Genomic DNA, 15,990 nt, shown 5'->3' on the forward strand with positions numbered 1-15,990 from the left:
TGGCTCAGAAGATCAAAGTTTCCTTCAGTTTCCCAGGAGCTGATAACATGGGGGAAATTACTTCACAAGACTTCACCTGGTGCTTGTTAATTACCACATGCTTTTGAAACATAGATTAGAGTATGTTTTTAACGGGAAGGGGTTGCCCCTCAGGGGAATGGATGGCAGAGTCTCGTCCTAGTGCTGTGAGAAGGTGCAATCTCTCTCTCCATACCTTCCTGTCCCTTAAGCCCCTTGGAGAGGCTGCCTGTAGCTGTGTTCAGATGGGCAGGAGCACCCTGGGGATGCTCACAGGGTGTCTGAGAGCCAGCAGGACCGTGGGCACACCTGGGCATCCTGCCGATCCTCTGGGATTCTTCACAGAAGTTCCTGTCCCCCAGTGGATTCAAAGCCTGCGTCTGCCTACGAAGTGAGCCCCCTTTTCAGGCTGAATGTGGCTTTGTATGGAGAGAACAAAGAAACATGAAAGGCCAAAAGTAAAGCCTTTGTGCGGGAAAGGGAACAAAGTGTGCCTGCCTGGTGCTGTGCAGCCAGCCAGTTTCTGGCCCCCGCAGGCTCCAGGACCATTACATTTAAAGGTACAATCTGCCAAAAAAACCCAAAGTCGGGGGATTTCCATGGCTACAAAGACCGCCTAGGACTTGTGTTTTCACTAGAGGCAGTTCTGAATGACAATTGCAGGCCTCAAACCTCCTGGGATTTTGGTGGATTTCAGTGCAGAGCCACACTGCATGGCATGGGCTGAGCTCTGATGTGAGCCAAGGCGGGGTTCAGCTGTCTGGTCATCTACAGAGGTACAGAGAAGGTATTTCCTGCCCAAAGTAGCTGAGGCAGACTCTGGGCCAGTTACCTTGCAGGGATAAGGAGACAGACAGCTTCCCTTTGATATTTTTGCCAAGTGAGAGCTTTTCCCCTTTTTATTGCATAATGGTGCTAATGAATAGCCCTATTAATAATTACAGTGTAGCTGAAGGAACTGAAAGCAGAGGTAGGCAGTGGGGCAATTCGATAATTATGAGGTGTGGGGTCTCCATCATAGTGCCAATAGGTAATTACAGGGATCATTAGAACCTTGCTGTCACTTAACAGAGATATCTACAAAATGCGCTCATAGGTAGGGAAGCACAAGAGGACTTAGACGGAGGCCGTGTCAGCACGGAGGAATCACTTGTTGGTAGGAAAGCGCTTCTCCTGGCTCACCCCATGGAGAAGATACAGTCCAGGCACTTGCAGGCCTGTGAGGGAACCTCTCCCAGCGGGGTAAAATAAATGTTGTGGCTTACAGATGCTCTGTGGCCGTGCCCAGCAAGGGTCTTTGGTTAGCATTATGTTGTTTGTTTACCAGCTGGCAAGTGAGGGATGTCCATTAACGCAATTGATTGCAGATGTGGGCTCTTCTGGCTGACCTATCCTCCAGGGCGAGAAGCCAAAATAAGTGTCCGAGAATTTGCCTCTGATAGTGTTAGTTGACACACACCGGTTCCTCACATCAACATATATCAACCTGTGTCATGAAAACACATGTCTGGGTGGGGTGTTGGTGTCTCTCCCAGCTGTAAGGCAACAGAACAGCCTGGGCTGCTGCCAGCAACACTGATGATGTGTGAGGCAAAAGTGATTTGGGTGCTGTGGCCTCAGCTGGCATTGCTGTGCTGCATCGGGTGCGATTGCCTCTTGCTTTATCACCGCTCTGAAGCCCGCGTCAGGAAAGGTGCTGGATTTGGGCACGATTTGGGGGTGCGTATGGGCCTGGGAGAGGAAAGATGCTGCTCCAGCGTGGCTGCGATACGCTTATCCCTTTGCTGTGATTGACGATTGCGTTGTCTTCGTGCTGGGATCGCTGTCTGGTGTGCGGCTGTGAGTTGTAGGGTGAAATTAAGCTGGTGACAGTTGTAGACAGAGGGAGAGAGAGGTAGAGCTGTCTGTAATGACGGCCTTGCAATAAAGACGCTTTAAAGTTAATCCTCCACCATCTGTCTTCATTCTGCTAATAACCCACTCAATCAGATGCTGCCAACTGTTTGTTAACATTCAGAAACAGATACATAATCAGGAGGAGCGTGCTGTTTGCTCGTGAGGGGCTGGATTCCTCTTCGGGAACAACTCGCCCCTGGCCACGGCGGTGGTTCAGTGGGAGCCAGAGCTTGTGGACTGCATGTCCCAAGGCACGTGCCATGCAATGGAGGTGATGCTGAGGCTGGCGGAGAGCTGAGTTTCCTCGCTTTCCCCAGGGCTTTTGCTGCCCTGGTTCAAGGTGATTTTGGAGTAGAAAGGTGGTATCTATGAGGTGAGTCACCTTAGTTCCCCAGGAACAAGGATCTTGAACTAACCTGAAAACTGGGGCTTGTTTTTTTGTTCCCTCTTCCCCTTCACATTCAGCTTGAAGAGAGGGAAGGCAAGAGGTGTGCTGTAAAATCTCTCCCTGCTCACCTGTGGTGCGTGGTCCCTGCCTGTCCGCAGCTGTGAGTCCCAAGTTGGGCTTGTTCCACTCTCCTCTGCAGTGGTCAAAGGCAGGTATTCAGACGTCGATCCTGCCGCTGCTATTTTTCTTCTCTCCTGCGTTTGACTTCTTGCCAGATCTAACTCGAGTCATTAGCAAGCGTCACTGCAGCAATTATGGCATTTTTTGGCTGCCATTCATAAAGCTACTAACGGGAACGATTAAGCACTGAGAGGTGTCAGCCTTCTCCTTCACCACCTGTTCCTGCCAGCCGTCGGCTGCTGGAAGGTGCCTACAACCTCCCCACATGCAGGGTAGCAGGGCAGGGCAGCTCTTCCCTCCTCTTGCCTCCCATTCCAGGCGCATCGCTGGCTCTCGTGTCCTCGCATGCAGCAGGCAGGTGGGACGGACCCAGTGGAGCGGAAAGGTGGGCGCATCCTCATGTCCAAGGTTGGGTGGTGAAAGCAGGTGTGGTTGGGAACCAGGGACAGAAGGACTCTGCACAGCATCTTCCTCCTGGACCAGCTAATGGTTAATGATCTGTGCTCAAGGAAGGACAAACTCCCCCTCTTCAGCTCCCTGCTTGGCTGATAGCCCTGCTTTCTGCTTTGCTCGCATCCACGCTGTCGGTTAGGGGCGGGCACGAGGCTGAAATGTGTACATTAATCTGCAGGCGGTCTCCTCGGTATCGGCTGCTGCAGGTGCAAACACTGACTGGTGTGCCTGGAGCGGGGCTTGTGCTGGAGTTACCTCTGGGAGCAGCCACCCTCCATTTGCATCGTGGCTGGAGGCAGAACCCGGTCTCCGTAGTTTTCAGCATTCAGAGTGTCTCCATTCACTCTACAAAGCCCTGCAAAACCAGCAGCCGTTACTGCAGAGCTGCAGCTCCACGTAGCAACGAGTGCTGCGCTGTGTTTAATTGGAAGAGGGTGTTGCTTAGCAAATCTATTTGCTGGGTAATGACTGTAGAAATCTGGTCAGATAAGGGCTGTCTGAATCCCAGGAAGGAGATTTTTCTCTAAAGGGCACGTGGACGTTGTGGGGCTGTTGGTAAACTGTCAGCAAACCTTGAGTTTTGGGAGTACAGATGGTGAGACCTTAAAAGTTTTGCAGTCTGAGCTGCAAATCTCACCTTGACTCTTTTGTTCAGAAGGTTTGGGATCTTACTTAAAGGTGCTGGGACTAATGCAAAACTCTAATGTCTCTTGTTGGGGGAAGATGGAGGTTCCAAAAGGGGACCATCCATGGATCTCAAACATAGAAAATTCGTTCTCGTATCTCAAAAACAGGGCACAGGTCAGGGTTGGTCCAGAGGAGCAATGACGATGGTGGCCTGAATTGAAGGAGAGCCACCAGCCTGTTCTCCTTGCAGTGGCTCTTGCATCATCTTTATCAATGATCTGGAAGAGGGGATCAAGGGCACCCTCAGTGAGTTTGCAGGTGACACCAAGTTGGGCAGGAGTGTCGATGTGCTCGAGGGCAGGGAGGCTCTGCAGAGGGACCTGGACAGGCTGGATCGATGGGCCGAGGCCAGTTGTGTGAGGTTTAACAAGGCCAAGGGCCGGGTCCTGCCCTTGGGTCGCACCAACCCCAGGCAGCGCCCCAGGCCTGGGGCAGAGGGGCTGGGAAGTGCCCGGCGGAGAAGGCCCTGGGGGTGCTGGCTGACAGCCGGCTGGGCATGAGCCAGCAGTGCCCAGGTGGCCAAGGAGGCCACCAGCCCCCGGGCTTGTGTCAGCCCTGGTGTGGCCAGCAGGAGCCGGGCAGGGATGGGGCCCCTGTGCTCGGCCCTGGGGAGGCCCCACCTCGAATGCTGGGCTCAGGTTTGGGCCCCTCGGGACAAGAAGGGCCTTGAGGGGCTGGAGCGTGTCCAGAGAAGGGCAGCGGGGCTGGGGCAGGGTCTGGAGCACAAGTGTGCTGGGGGGCGGCTGAGGGGGCTGGGGGGGTTTAGCCTGGAGAAGAGGGGGCTGAGGGGAGCCCTTCTCGCTCTCTGCAGCTGCCTGAGAGGGGCTGGAGTGAGGGGGGGGTCGGTCTCTGCTCCCAAGTCACCAGTGACAGGACGAGAGGGAACGGCCTCAGGCTGCGTCAGGGGAGGTTTAGGTTGGATGTGAGGGGTAATGTCTTCCCTGCCAGAGGGGTCAGGCCCTGGCACAGGCTGCCCAGAGAGGTGGGGGAGTCACCGTCCCTGGGGGGTTCAAACACCATGTAGATGCAGCACTTGGGGACATGATTTAAGAGGCCATGGGGGTGTTGGGTTGATGGTTGGACTTGATGGTTCTAGAGGTCTTTTCCAACCTTAATGATTCTATGATTCTATCATCCATGCAGCCCTTGCAGGCTGTAACTGGTAGGGATGATTTACATCAGCCCCTGCCCGGCAGAAGTGGGCAGCTGTCTGTTTCTGGCATGTATTATCAGCTGTGACTTTGCCCTCACAAACTGTGAGCAGCATAGATCTGGATGGGGTGGTTTTTTTGTCTTCAACTTCAGTGTATTTCCAGTCTGTAGATAGGTTTCAGTTTGTGAGACATGGGGAGAGAATTGTGTATGCATATGAAAGCTGGTTTTATGGCTTATAATTATCTCGTACCCATCCTTAGAATAATTATAGCTCCTCCATTATTAATAATTGGAATTCCAGTCTTTGTCATAGATCACAAAATGGAGAGCAAGCTCAACCAGGGTCTGCATAATGTACCTTGGTCTAAATTGAATAATTAGTAAAATGGTGAAAATCGTTAGTTTTTCCCCCATTCCTTGGTGCTGGAATTAGTGAGATATTAGTGCAATTAGCCAGTGCTTCCATTTGAGGCTGCAATCATTTGGTTTGTAATTTAGAATAAATGTAAAAGCCCACTTGTGCTTCTGAACAGATTATTTGTCCTGTTTAAAAGTATCTAATGGGGTGGCTGTCATTTAAGCAAGATACATTTGACCCATTTCAATTTGTTTCCCTTTTAATCTGCTATCTGTTTTCCTGGATCTTTTTTTAATAAAAACATAAAGAAGTGGGTGAGAGAGACCAAAGAGGGAGAGAATAGAAGCGTTATAGATCTGGAGTTTATCATAAGCCAAAGTAACTTGAAATCAAGGCTGTTAAACTGCAGAAAGCAATAAAAAGAAAACACTATTTGGAGATCGTTTAAAGGGCCGAGTGACTTGTCAATGAAAGGTTGCTCTATTCGACTGCTTCTTAATAGCTTCTCAAAGGGAATCTGCAGCTCTTGCAAAAACGAAGGCTGCGGGTACTTTTGCAGCAGCTCTCTGCTGCGGGAGGCAGCATTCGGGTTAGCAGGGTGCTGGGGTGCTGCGGCAGCAATGCCAAGACTGTGAAAGGGGTGAAATCCAATACCAAGAAGGACAGAGAGCAGAGGAGGAAAGGACATGTATTTATACCCAAAACTGCATTTAGGCTTTAAAACACGTCCTAAATGTTGAAGCCCTGGACATCCCAGCAGGCAGAGAGGCTGGATGCTTCGCTCCTCTTTGGGCTGTGGACAGACCCATGCCCAGTTCAGTCCCACCCGGCTCCAGCCGTCCCACCGTGCCCTCCCGCTTCTTCAGCAGAGAACAGAGGGACTGTGCCCTTCCCTCCGGAAGGCTGAGCATCCTTCCTACAGCTGTCTGATTCAAGGCTCTTCTCTCTGTCAGGCCCCATCTTACTGCCTTGAGAGAAACCAGCTGCGACTCTGGGATGGAGTCCCTGCTTTTTTGGGGGGAAAATGGCTTGTTCAGGGAAGCTGGCTGTGTCTCTGCTCCAAATGTCTCTCTGCTTGAACGCCCCTTCTGCTGCCTGCTGTAGTTCAAAGTGGGTTCAGTGAATGCTTCCTGCCAGGAAAACGTCCTATTAGTGCGTGGCACCAAGATGCAGTGACGTATTTGTGCCACCATTAGCAGCCCAGCAAGGCAGTTGCTGCCTCAGAATTACTTGGATTTATGGGGACACTTAATCTGGATCTTGCAAGTGACTTTTACATCTGTAGCAGCACAGGCTGAGCATGGATCTCCCTCAATCTCAAGGATAAATCGGAGCCAGCCCTTCTTATCCATATAAAAAGTGACCTTTCTCCTCTGCTAGATGCCAAGAGCCTCTGTGCTGCTGGAGGAGCTCAAACTTGACTCATTTCTCTGGCCCAGTGGTGGAAAGGGTCTGTCCTTTGGGACCAGACCTGTAACGTGTGACTTGCTTTAGCTCAAGCAGCGTTGGCTCTGCTCAGCCTGCTTTTGCACGCAGTGGAGCTCAACAGCCCCTAAACTACTTGAGCATCCCAGCATCTTCTCACGCTTTGCCCTCTGAGGCTCGGGCAACCAGCAGGACCCATTGGCATCGGCCCATTGCCTGGGAATGGGATTCCCTGCAAATCTTTGCTAAAAGCTACAGGATCCTTGGCACAAAATCTACTGGGATCCATGGTAGCGGTGGCTCCATTATTGGCTGATGTCCCCACAGGATGCGGTGCAAACTCTGCATTGCTTACTCTGCTGTCATCGCCAGGAAAGGTGCTGTCTCCTCCGAGGCTTGGCAGGTCTGCGATAGGGAAGCTTGCCTTACCCTAAGCGTTGTCACTCACGTCTCCCCGCGAAGACACAATTGCAATTGATTAGGGAAGGCATCTCCCGTATAAGCTGCATTGAGCCTTTTGTTCTTTATCTGACAAAGGCATTTGAGAAGGAAGAGGCGAGTGGATGGAGAAGTTGTTAAAGATGCATTGTTATCAGCAGAGGTCTCATTGATATTTCTGTGATGCTTTGTGTGTCTGTTAGCCAAACAAGGCAGGGATGTAAGTGAAACCTGAGGAAAAAGCAGCAAACAAGCTGTCTTTTTCTGTAGTGTCAAGGGGAGACTTTGGGTTGGGTCAGCTGGAAATCTGGGTAAAATGCAGGACCTCGTGGAGAAGCGTACGCTGCTGTGAGCCAAGTCCTTGCTGGTGAGATCCACCGTGCGCATTTACGAGGATGCTGCCGAGGGAGGGATCCCACATGCTCTGCACTGCTCCGTTCAGGCAGGACATAGGAAACACCTCCCTTACTGCTGCCCTCTGGAGCACTTTGGAGAAGAGGAGCAGGGTTTCATCCTTGATGTTCCAGTTGTCTACAGCAGTTGCAGCACAGCTGAGCGACTCTGCAGGTTATAAATCCGATGCAAAGCTTGCGAGACTTATGCTAACAGTGGTGTTGTAGCAGTTCATGGTCTAAGGGTATAAATTTATCTATTGATTTAAGCAGCTGCCCCCTGTGGAAAGCTGTTGCTGCGTGGTCTTATATAAATGAATGCAATACTTCCTTGGTCCCCGAGTACTGGCATAAGATAATTCAGGAGTTGCTTCTCTTGCTGTTCAGCCACAACAGGTAGGTATGGGAGAACCTGGGATCATGTGGAATCTGTGTACTGTCCCTTTGCAAGTGCTGGAGGACCTGCTAAAGGCACTTCAGGAATCTTAGGCGTTGATAGAACTCGACTCAACCATCAACCCAGCACCCCCAGGCCTCCTAAACCATGTCCCCAAGTGCCACATGTACAAGGTTTTTGAACACCCTCAGGGATAGTGACTCCCCCACCTCTCTGGGCAGCCTGTGCCAGGGCCTGACCACTCAGGCACTGGATCCTTGATAAGCATGGGTCAATATCTAGGGGGATTTAGACTCCTGGCTACTTGAATTCCATCACCCTTGCACTCCCCTTTAGGTCTTTGATGGCATTTGGAACGGGATGTGAACCTAAGGACAACACCAAGCTGTTGGGAAAAACTTGTCCTGTAAAATGCGCCTGAAAAAGGGCAGCGATAAGGTTATGCACCTCACCTTACCCTGGCTGGCTGTTTCTGTCTTTGTTGGGTTTGGGGTGGCTTATTTTTAAAGTCTGTCAGGAGGCAGGGGGAGCATGAATTAAAGGAGATGCAAGGCTTCTCTCTGAAGAGGGTGACTCTGGCTTTCTCATCTCTGTGCTGCCTCCAGGCTACCCTCTGATTTTACCTTCGAGCATGTGTATCTGTCGATAATTTTCTCCTCTCTGCAGAGCTGTTGCTGCACCCGGGGTTTGTTACTTAGCTTTTCTCCCTCGGTGTCCATGGGGACTCTGCCGGAGAGGCTGCTGGCGGGCAGTATTTCATTAGCCATACAGGCCACACCGTTGACATGGTGTCCACCAGACCAGAACTTGGGCATGCAGGTCTGTCTGTGCCATCAAGTCAAGCTCTGATGATGCCATAAATCCCCCCAGCATGGACATGATGGCACAGTTGTGTGGAAGCCTCCAGCTCCTCAAAGTATCTGGAAGCCATTGCTTCCAAGAAAACGATCCAGACTGATTCAGGGAGGCGACAGGAGGGTGACAGTATATCCCTACCCAAGGCTGGAGAAAGAGCATCTCTTCTGCCATTTTTGGGAGTCATGCTGGGGCGCAGGCACTGTGATGCAGTGCTGCTTTCTACGAAGCACTCCAGGCCTAACCAGTGCTGCAAGGAAACACATGGTTCATCCCTGCCTGGTCCAGACCTCTAATCTCCCTCTCCTGGAGGCAGACACAGATGCATGCTTTCTGCAGGCATAGCCAGGGTTGGAGCTTCACAGGCTGGAGCAACGAAGCAGTACCAAGTTAGCATCGCTTAGAATATCAATTAAAACCTCTGCAGCCTTGTAAGTCCCACTCTGAGACATACCTGTATTGATGAACAGCCAAGCTTGCCATTAAAATGGCTCTCAAACCAGGAGAAGTAAATCTACTGTGCAGTTGTGAGCAGAAACTTGCCGTGGCTAGCGTACCTCCAACTATAGCCAGGCTGTGGGGTGGGAGCTGAGTAAGATTGTCGTGAAGATTAAAGCCTCCTGGTGTTACAAAGCCTGCGGCTTTGGCATGCTATGAAAAGGCTTAAATAAATAGTTTTGAAGCTCTGTTCCCCGCTGGTTTCCCCTGCCTGTCTTTAGGTCATGTAATGTCTTCTCTGCTCTGCAGTCCCAACCTGTAAGATGAAGCGCCTTTCTTATGGGAGCGGTGCAAGACAGCTGTATTTCACAGCTATAATGACAAATCGGAAGAAATCGTGTGTTTCAGGCCAACACAATGAACCAGTTCCCATTTCTCAATGAAGCGGGACCTTGTTGGATTTGACTGAAAGGTACAGCAAAACACCCAGCAAAGTATCTTGCTGTGATATGGGCTTTTGTTGTTTGGCTTTTTTTTTTTTAAACCCTTCTAAAAATCCATCCTTATCGTAAGGAAATAGTGAAATATTGCTGTAAAGTGTCAAGTTGGATGCTGTGAGTCCTGATCTTTTTATTTCCCGAGCTATTCGCTGTACCTGGCCAAACCCTGCCATCCATATTCACTAAATAAAACTGAAGTCCACTAGCAGCCTTCAGGTTGAAGTTGATGAAGATGGAAGGAACGGCACGGTGAAAACCCTGAAGGATAGGTAGGGAGCATGTGCGAGGGGGGAGCACGAGTGAAATTCCCCTTGGCCAGGCAGCCAGCGCGACAGTTATTTAGTACCCAGGGCTACTACTGGGATCTTTCACGAAGCAATGAACTTAAACCACAAACCTTAACTACCTCCAGTGCAGCAGCAATTTCAGGGCCGGTATATACATACCCTTTTATGCCCAGTATTTGCTCCCGTAGGTATTTACTCAATCTATAAATGTATTAAGGGCGCTAATCTTAAAACACATCCAGAGATATAACTTGAGATGGATTTTTTTTTTTCCCTTTAACAGAGATGAAGGTTTTATATAGATGGGGGAAAGAGAAGGGAAGCAAAATGTTCGGTGACTAATGATCCTCATCAATATTCATGAGAGACGGTATGCATTTCGAGATTTAAAATAAAGGAAGGAAGAAAGAAGAGAAAGGAATTGACTTCTTTAGAAGCTAAATGAAATATTTAGGTTGACCTGGAGACAAGTGTGCCAGGTCTTTGTTGCCATCAGCTTAGACCAGCATTCGATCGAAGAGCTTTCAAAGAGAAGCAGGGGGAGCCAAGTTGCCAGCGGAGGCTTCTGGAGATGGCGTGGCAGGGAGGTGCAGGGGTGGCTCACATGGCGGCTGAAGTCTTCAGCTGAGGGTGACGTTGTGCTGTGCTAGGTGCTATGTAAACGGGGAGGGAAGCCATCCATGCCCCGGGAGCCTGCGTCCTAAGCCAGCTCAAGCAGCGGTGAGGCTGGGATCAAACTTGGGCTGTCCCAGGCGAGTCCTTGTGCGCGCTGTCCTCAAAGATCTCCTGTCTCTGCCATTCCCTGCTGCAGGGCTGTCCTGTTCAGGAAGGGGCAGTCCTGAAGCGGTGGCTCGGAGGGTGTTGTGATGGAGACAGGAGTGTCGTGGGACTGATCTGTCTGGTAAGAACTGTCCCTTGCATGAAAGAATGGCTCCCTCTGCAAATGTCTGTTGATAGTGGGGGAGCTGATTTGGTTTTGTGGAAGATATCTCTCTAGCCATTGTGCTGTTCCTACCCAAGTGTTCTCCTCTCTCTCCCTTCGTCCCTGCCCCCATCTTTGCTACAGCAGAAAATCACCCCAAATGTGGAATTTAAAGCCCCCCAAGTACTTGAAAATAGATGGGGGAACCTTGATCCTTCCCCATTTCAATCTTTCATTAGCAGGGGTAGGGAGGAGAAGGAAAGCCTCTGCAGAGAAAATAACTGAAATACGGTTTTGTCGGCAGGATGCCGCTCTAGATGTGCGGCAGTGATAGCAGAGGACAGAAGGATCGCCAGTATCTTAATAGCCAGACTTAATTGCTGGAAGCACACGCTGAAGGCCTGGAAGCAGGGCTTCCCTCCAGCCTTCTGCATTTCTCTTCTTTTAAGTCTTTTTCCTTTTCTTCTCCTGCAAGTTGCCCTTGTCTCCATCTGCTTCGAAGGCTGCTCCTTTTCATTTTCGTGTCATCCCTTCCCTCCTCCGAGTGACAGCTGTCCCACCCCCGCCAAGGTCGTTTGCCCTTGAGACCATCTTTGATCTGTGCCCTGATAGAAGGGCCGAGTATTGACTTTGGCTTCAGCTTCATTAAGAGGCAGCCTCATTTGTCAACTTGTTTGTTTCGATAGCTGCTCGGGAGATGGCGGGGCCCGCAACCCCTCCTCGCCGAGCCGCGGCATTATTCCAGAATTAACTCCCTTTTCAAGGGTTTGCAGGCAAGGTCGTTGCAGGTGGCCCTGCACAGTTCTCTCCTTCTCATTAATCGATGTCACGGAGGTTTTAAGCAAGGTTAGATCCAGTCGGTTCATGGACGGGAGACTTCTGCTGAGGCTCTGGGTGCTGCGAGAAGCGGTGTGCAGGTGCATTAATCCACGGTGCTCCCAGCTGGAAACACAGGCTGTCACACAGAGGTCCTGTCTGCTTGTATGGAGCTCAGAGATGGGGCCTCAGACAAGCTCTCGTGGTGAGGTCCTTGCAGGAGGTTCTCTGGGGCCGGTTGCATAAGGATTGCGAGTAATGAAGATTAATTTCTCTTGTCAGTTGTCATCAGGTAACACATCTGCCAATAATAGCTTCTGGTTTTAATCCAGATGGTCAGATGAGGTTAATCAAATAGGTTACCTGGGCTTTTTTTCATTTCCTTGGTTGGTGAATAATGCATTGACCGGTGTTTGCTTGTAGTGTTTGAGTCCCCAGGGCAACTGTCCTCAAGGGCCTCCTGCGGCGGGGCTGGGACCTTAGCGGAGGTAGGGTACAGAGATGGCCAAGTGGCAGATGCGCTCCATCCGCTGTTCCTCGGAGTATTTTGGTGGACACAATCTTTTCGTAGTCACGTGAAAGACCGAAATGGTAGGTACTGGCGCTCCCAGGGTGGTTTAGAGATTTGGAGTGGGTTGGTACAATGCCCTTGGGAGGCAGAGAGGTTCATGGCAATGCAGGAGGAATATCTCTGCTCTGCTTAGGTTCAGAGCAAAGGGAAGAGGCTGTGTTGCTGGGGACAGATGGCTGCAGCACAGGGCGTTTCCAGACCTCTCTGACCGTGTGTGGGAGAAGTGGGTGAAGACAAAAGGCTGACCTCACAGCTGGGGTCCAGTTTCCTTGAGACCTTAAAGTCTCACTGCCCTAGTGAGACTTTAGAGGCTGGTGATGCTATTTTTTTACTCCTGAGAAATGCAGTAGCCTGTAACTGAGCCTTTGATGGCCAGGAGGTGTGGAAGCATCAGCATGGCCCGACAGTACCCACGTTAAGGGAAGCAGCTCAAAAACCAGAGGTGCCGAAGCTGGGTTGTGCTGCAGGGGTTAAAGCTGCTTTTGGTGCTGGCTGTCCTGGGCACTGCCCTTGTCGAAGCAAGGAGGGGGCTTAGGGAAGGATGTTCCTGGCTGTTGCCACAGGCATTTTGCTTCCCGAGGTAATAAGGCATCAGTAATTGCACAGCTCCACACCGGCTGCGGTGTGACTGGCACCGGAGCGTGTGTGCAGTGCTGGTCCCCACAGCCTGGGGAGCGTGGAGCAAAGCCGGGGAGAATACTAACAGTGGTGGCAGGAATGGCCCAGGGATTAGAGAGCAGCTTGTAAGAGGAGAGATTGGAGGAGGTGAATTTATATAGTCTGGAGGAGGCTCAAGGGGAGACACGACCAGAGTCTATAAATACACGCAGCAATAGAAACCAAGGGAGGAAATTATTCAGAAGAACGGAGGACAAGGAGCAATGCCTGAAGCAAAGGCAAGAAAAGTTTATGCTGGGCCTTGCATGGAAGGAGAACAGCCTTCAGCATCAGGCATCTGGCTGAGATGGGGTACCACTGCTGCCAAGGCACCTTGCTGCTGCTCTGTACTTGCCAACCCCGTTTTGAAGCCTCACAAAGCTGGTTCCTCTCTCTCTCCTACCCAGCTCTGCTTCGTTTTACAGCCCCACCTCATTTCTTCCCTGCCAGCCGTTTCATGTGGGCGTCTTGCACCGAGCCACCCCAGCATGCCTTAGAAGGTTTAATAAAACAGATTGAGATGCATTTGGGCTTATGGCTTGACAACTAGTTCCCCTTGGACAGGAACATTTGCCTTTGCTGGGTGACAATGCTTTGAGCCCATAGCCTTGGGCGCTGTGGCTCATTGCTAGTCATCTCTCCAATGAATAATACACAGGCCTGAATATCTGTCTGCATACATCTTCCTTTCCTATAGGGTAATTTAATGTTATCTTTGGGCCTCCTGCTCCTGAGATGAAGAGATTACTTCAAACCTGCAGCCCACAACCACAGCCATTGGTTTCAAACGTCATTAAGTTTCATTATAACAAATAAACACTGCAATGACATTTATAAGTTACCAGAGAGCACAGAAACACAAATATGAACCAGATAAACTGCATTTGATCCAAATAATTACTGCAGGCAATATCGAGCTTAGGCTGAGCTGGCAGCCGGGTGCCGAGTAATTTATAGGAGTCCGTAAGGCACTGTGTTGCACATTTCTTCTTAAAAATTATGGTGATGGTTATGTGTCTCTCTCTAAAGCCTTAAACAGGTTACATTCCTGCCTTGCTGAAGGCAGGGAGCCTTTCCTCAAGTCAGAAACAGCAGTAGTGCTCTCTGAATGTGCAGCTGTTACTAGTTTGGGGACATTTTCTTTCCCCTTCCTCAGGATTTTAGCCTGAAAAGGGACCTGCATTTGAGGTTTGCTGTGGTTGAAGCTGTAAAAGACCCCTTTTTCTTCTTTTTTCCCTGCCCTGTGGAGGTTTCTGTCCCCAACTGTGGACTTATAATGTTTCAAGATGGGGGGAATCCTCAGAGAGAGATTTCCACTGTAAGAGGGTGTCATATTATAATAATTAAGTTCATTTTGACTCCCAGCTTTATGCTACCTGCTTTTAACCCTGGGGAAGGAATCCTCTACCAGCAAACCAGCTGGAAAAGCACCTCCCTCAGCTCCCCTCCTGCAAAAACCTGAATGAAAAGGGGTTTTGTTGCTGCGCTGGTTGTGTGAAGATTCACCAAGCTTTGCCTCCCTGTGCACATCATCTTCTAAGTGAGCCACGTGGAGCTTGTCATGGGATACGTCCTGCAGGCATGGAGGCTCAACCCAGGAGGGGGTTCAGAAGCAGCTGGGTTTATTGATAAGCATCTCTCATTACCTGCTAATTAACTCAGCAGGCTGGAATGTGCTCATCTTCTCTTGGACTGGGGTTTTGCACAAGCAAGCCATTGACTCTACAGTGGGGACCGCTGATGACGAGCTAGTAACCAAACAAACAGCAAAATCTGGTGTTTAAATACGTTTGAGGCCCTTTTTGACGTGGTCCCCTCTCCTCCAGCAATGAAGCAGAGAAGTCACTGGGTCTGTTAGCAGCAGTGAGGCTCAGCTGCTTCCTCAGGGCTTCTCCCAAGGGTGCACGTGGGCTGATAAAGCAGTTGCAGGGCTATAAACACGGTCTGAATTCATGTTTCCTCTTGTTTTTCATGGCTCTTGGCTTTATTTGGCAAATTCCAGTCAAAAAGCAGGACCCAGTTGTTGTAGGCATTGGTGCAGGTCACTGGACTTCTACTCAGCGATGGATAAATGCACTTTCCAGGCATTTCCCTGGGTCTATGGATACTGTAGCAGCACTGGCTTTCAGGGGAGGGGAGCTTTTATTAGGTCTTCATGTATGGGTAGAAAAGTACATGAGATTTTAAGTGCCTTCCACAAGTAACGAGGACGGATGTGTGCAGGAAGCATTTCCGGCTCAATCAGTGATATGTCCACTGTCCGTCCATCTTAGCATCTCTTACCTTCCTCCCACCTTTGCCCTGCCACCTTTTCTTTTTTGGTATGTTGCATATGCTTAACATCAGGCTGTTCTTCAGAATAATTTATTTTAACTCTAAATATGAATCTTGCATGTAAAAAAAGTGCACATATTTACAATCTTTTCTGCTTGGAAAAATCCAAACAAACAACAATTACAGCAGAAACCTGCTAATTCTCATTTCACTTCATCTTCAGGCTTGATAATTCGCGCAACACAACCTGAAGCAATCTCACCCTGCTTCTCAGCTCAGCTAAACAGCAGGGAGCTGTTTAGCTCAGCCTCAGCCCGGTCTTGGTGCATCCACAATGTCACATTGCTAATCTGGCTGGGAGCCCCCCCAGAAGCAATGCGGTTGAGGTTTCATGCAGACGGTGGCCTCTCAACATTGCAGGGCAACAGTAAGACTTGTCCTCCCATTTTCCTGCCTCGATATGCGCGGTTTGGTACCCCCACCCAAGCGTTTCTGATTCGGGGAAGGTACCTGGTGGGGGGCATCTTGAGCGGCAGCAATTCAAGCACCTGCAAAGATGGAAACAAAGTGCTGTAGAGAAACTTGGCTGACCGCTTTTTGCATGAGTTCTCAAACCTGAACGGTGAGTATAATGTCTCTCAGACCTGTGGTTAGATTACTTCCACTCAAATTTACTTGAAGAAAGATGTGGGTGTACAGAGATAGGTTAAAGTTAGGGTTATTTTCTGATAAGCTTTGGCGGAACCACGTTTAAAGTAAGGGGGGCAAAATAAAAGATTGTGCAATGGGGTTTTCACTGGGCGATTGGCTAGAAGGTGCAAGACAGGAGCAGAATTTTTCAGTAGTTTTAGGTTTAAATATCTGCGTTCTCTGTCCTGAAATG

General features: G+C 50.0%; 1 protein-coding gene across 2 annotated transcripts in view; it reads left to right on the forward strand.

Moving 5' to 3' along the window:
• The window catches only part of KIRREL3 (kirre like nephrin family adhesion molecule 3), a 347,570-nt gene that overhangs the window by 222,529 nt on the left and 109,051 nt on the right, over positions 1–15,990 (forward strand). The window lies entirely within an intron of this gene.

Source organism: Phalacrocorax aristotelis, chromosome 22 (genome assembly GCF_949628215.1).
Source record: "Phalacrocorax aristotelis chromosome 22, bGulAri2.1, whole genome shotgun sequence".
Lineage (NCBI taxonomy): Eukaryota > Metazoa > Chordata > Aves > Suliformes > Phalacrocoracidae > Phalacrocorax > Phalacrocorax aristotelis.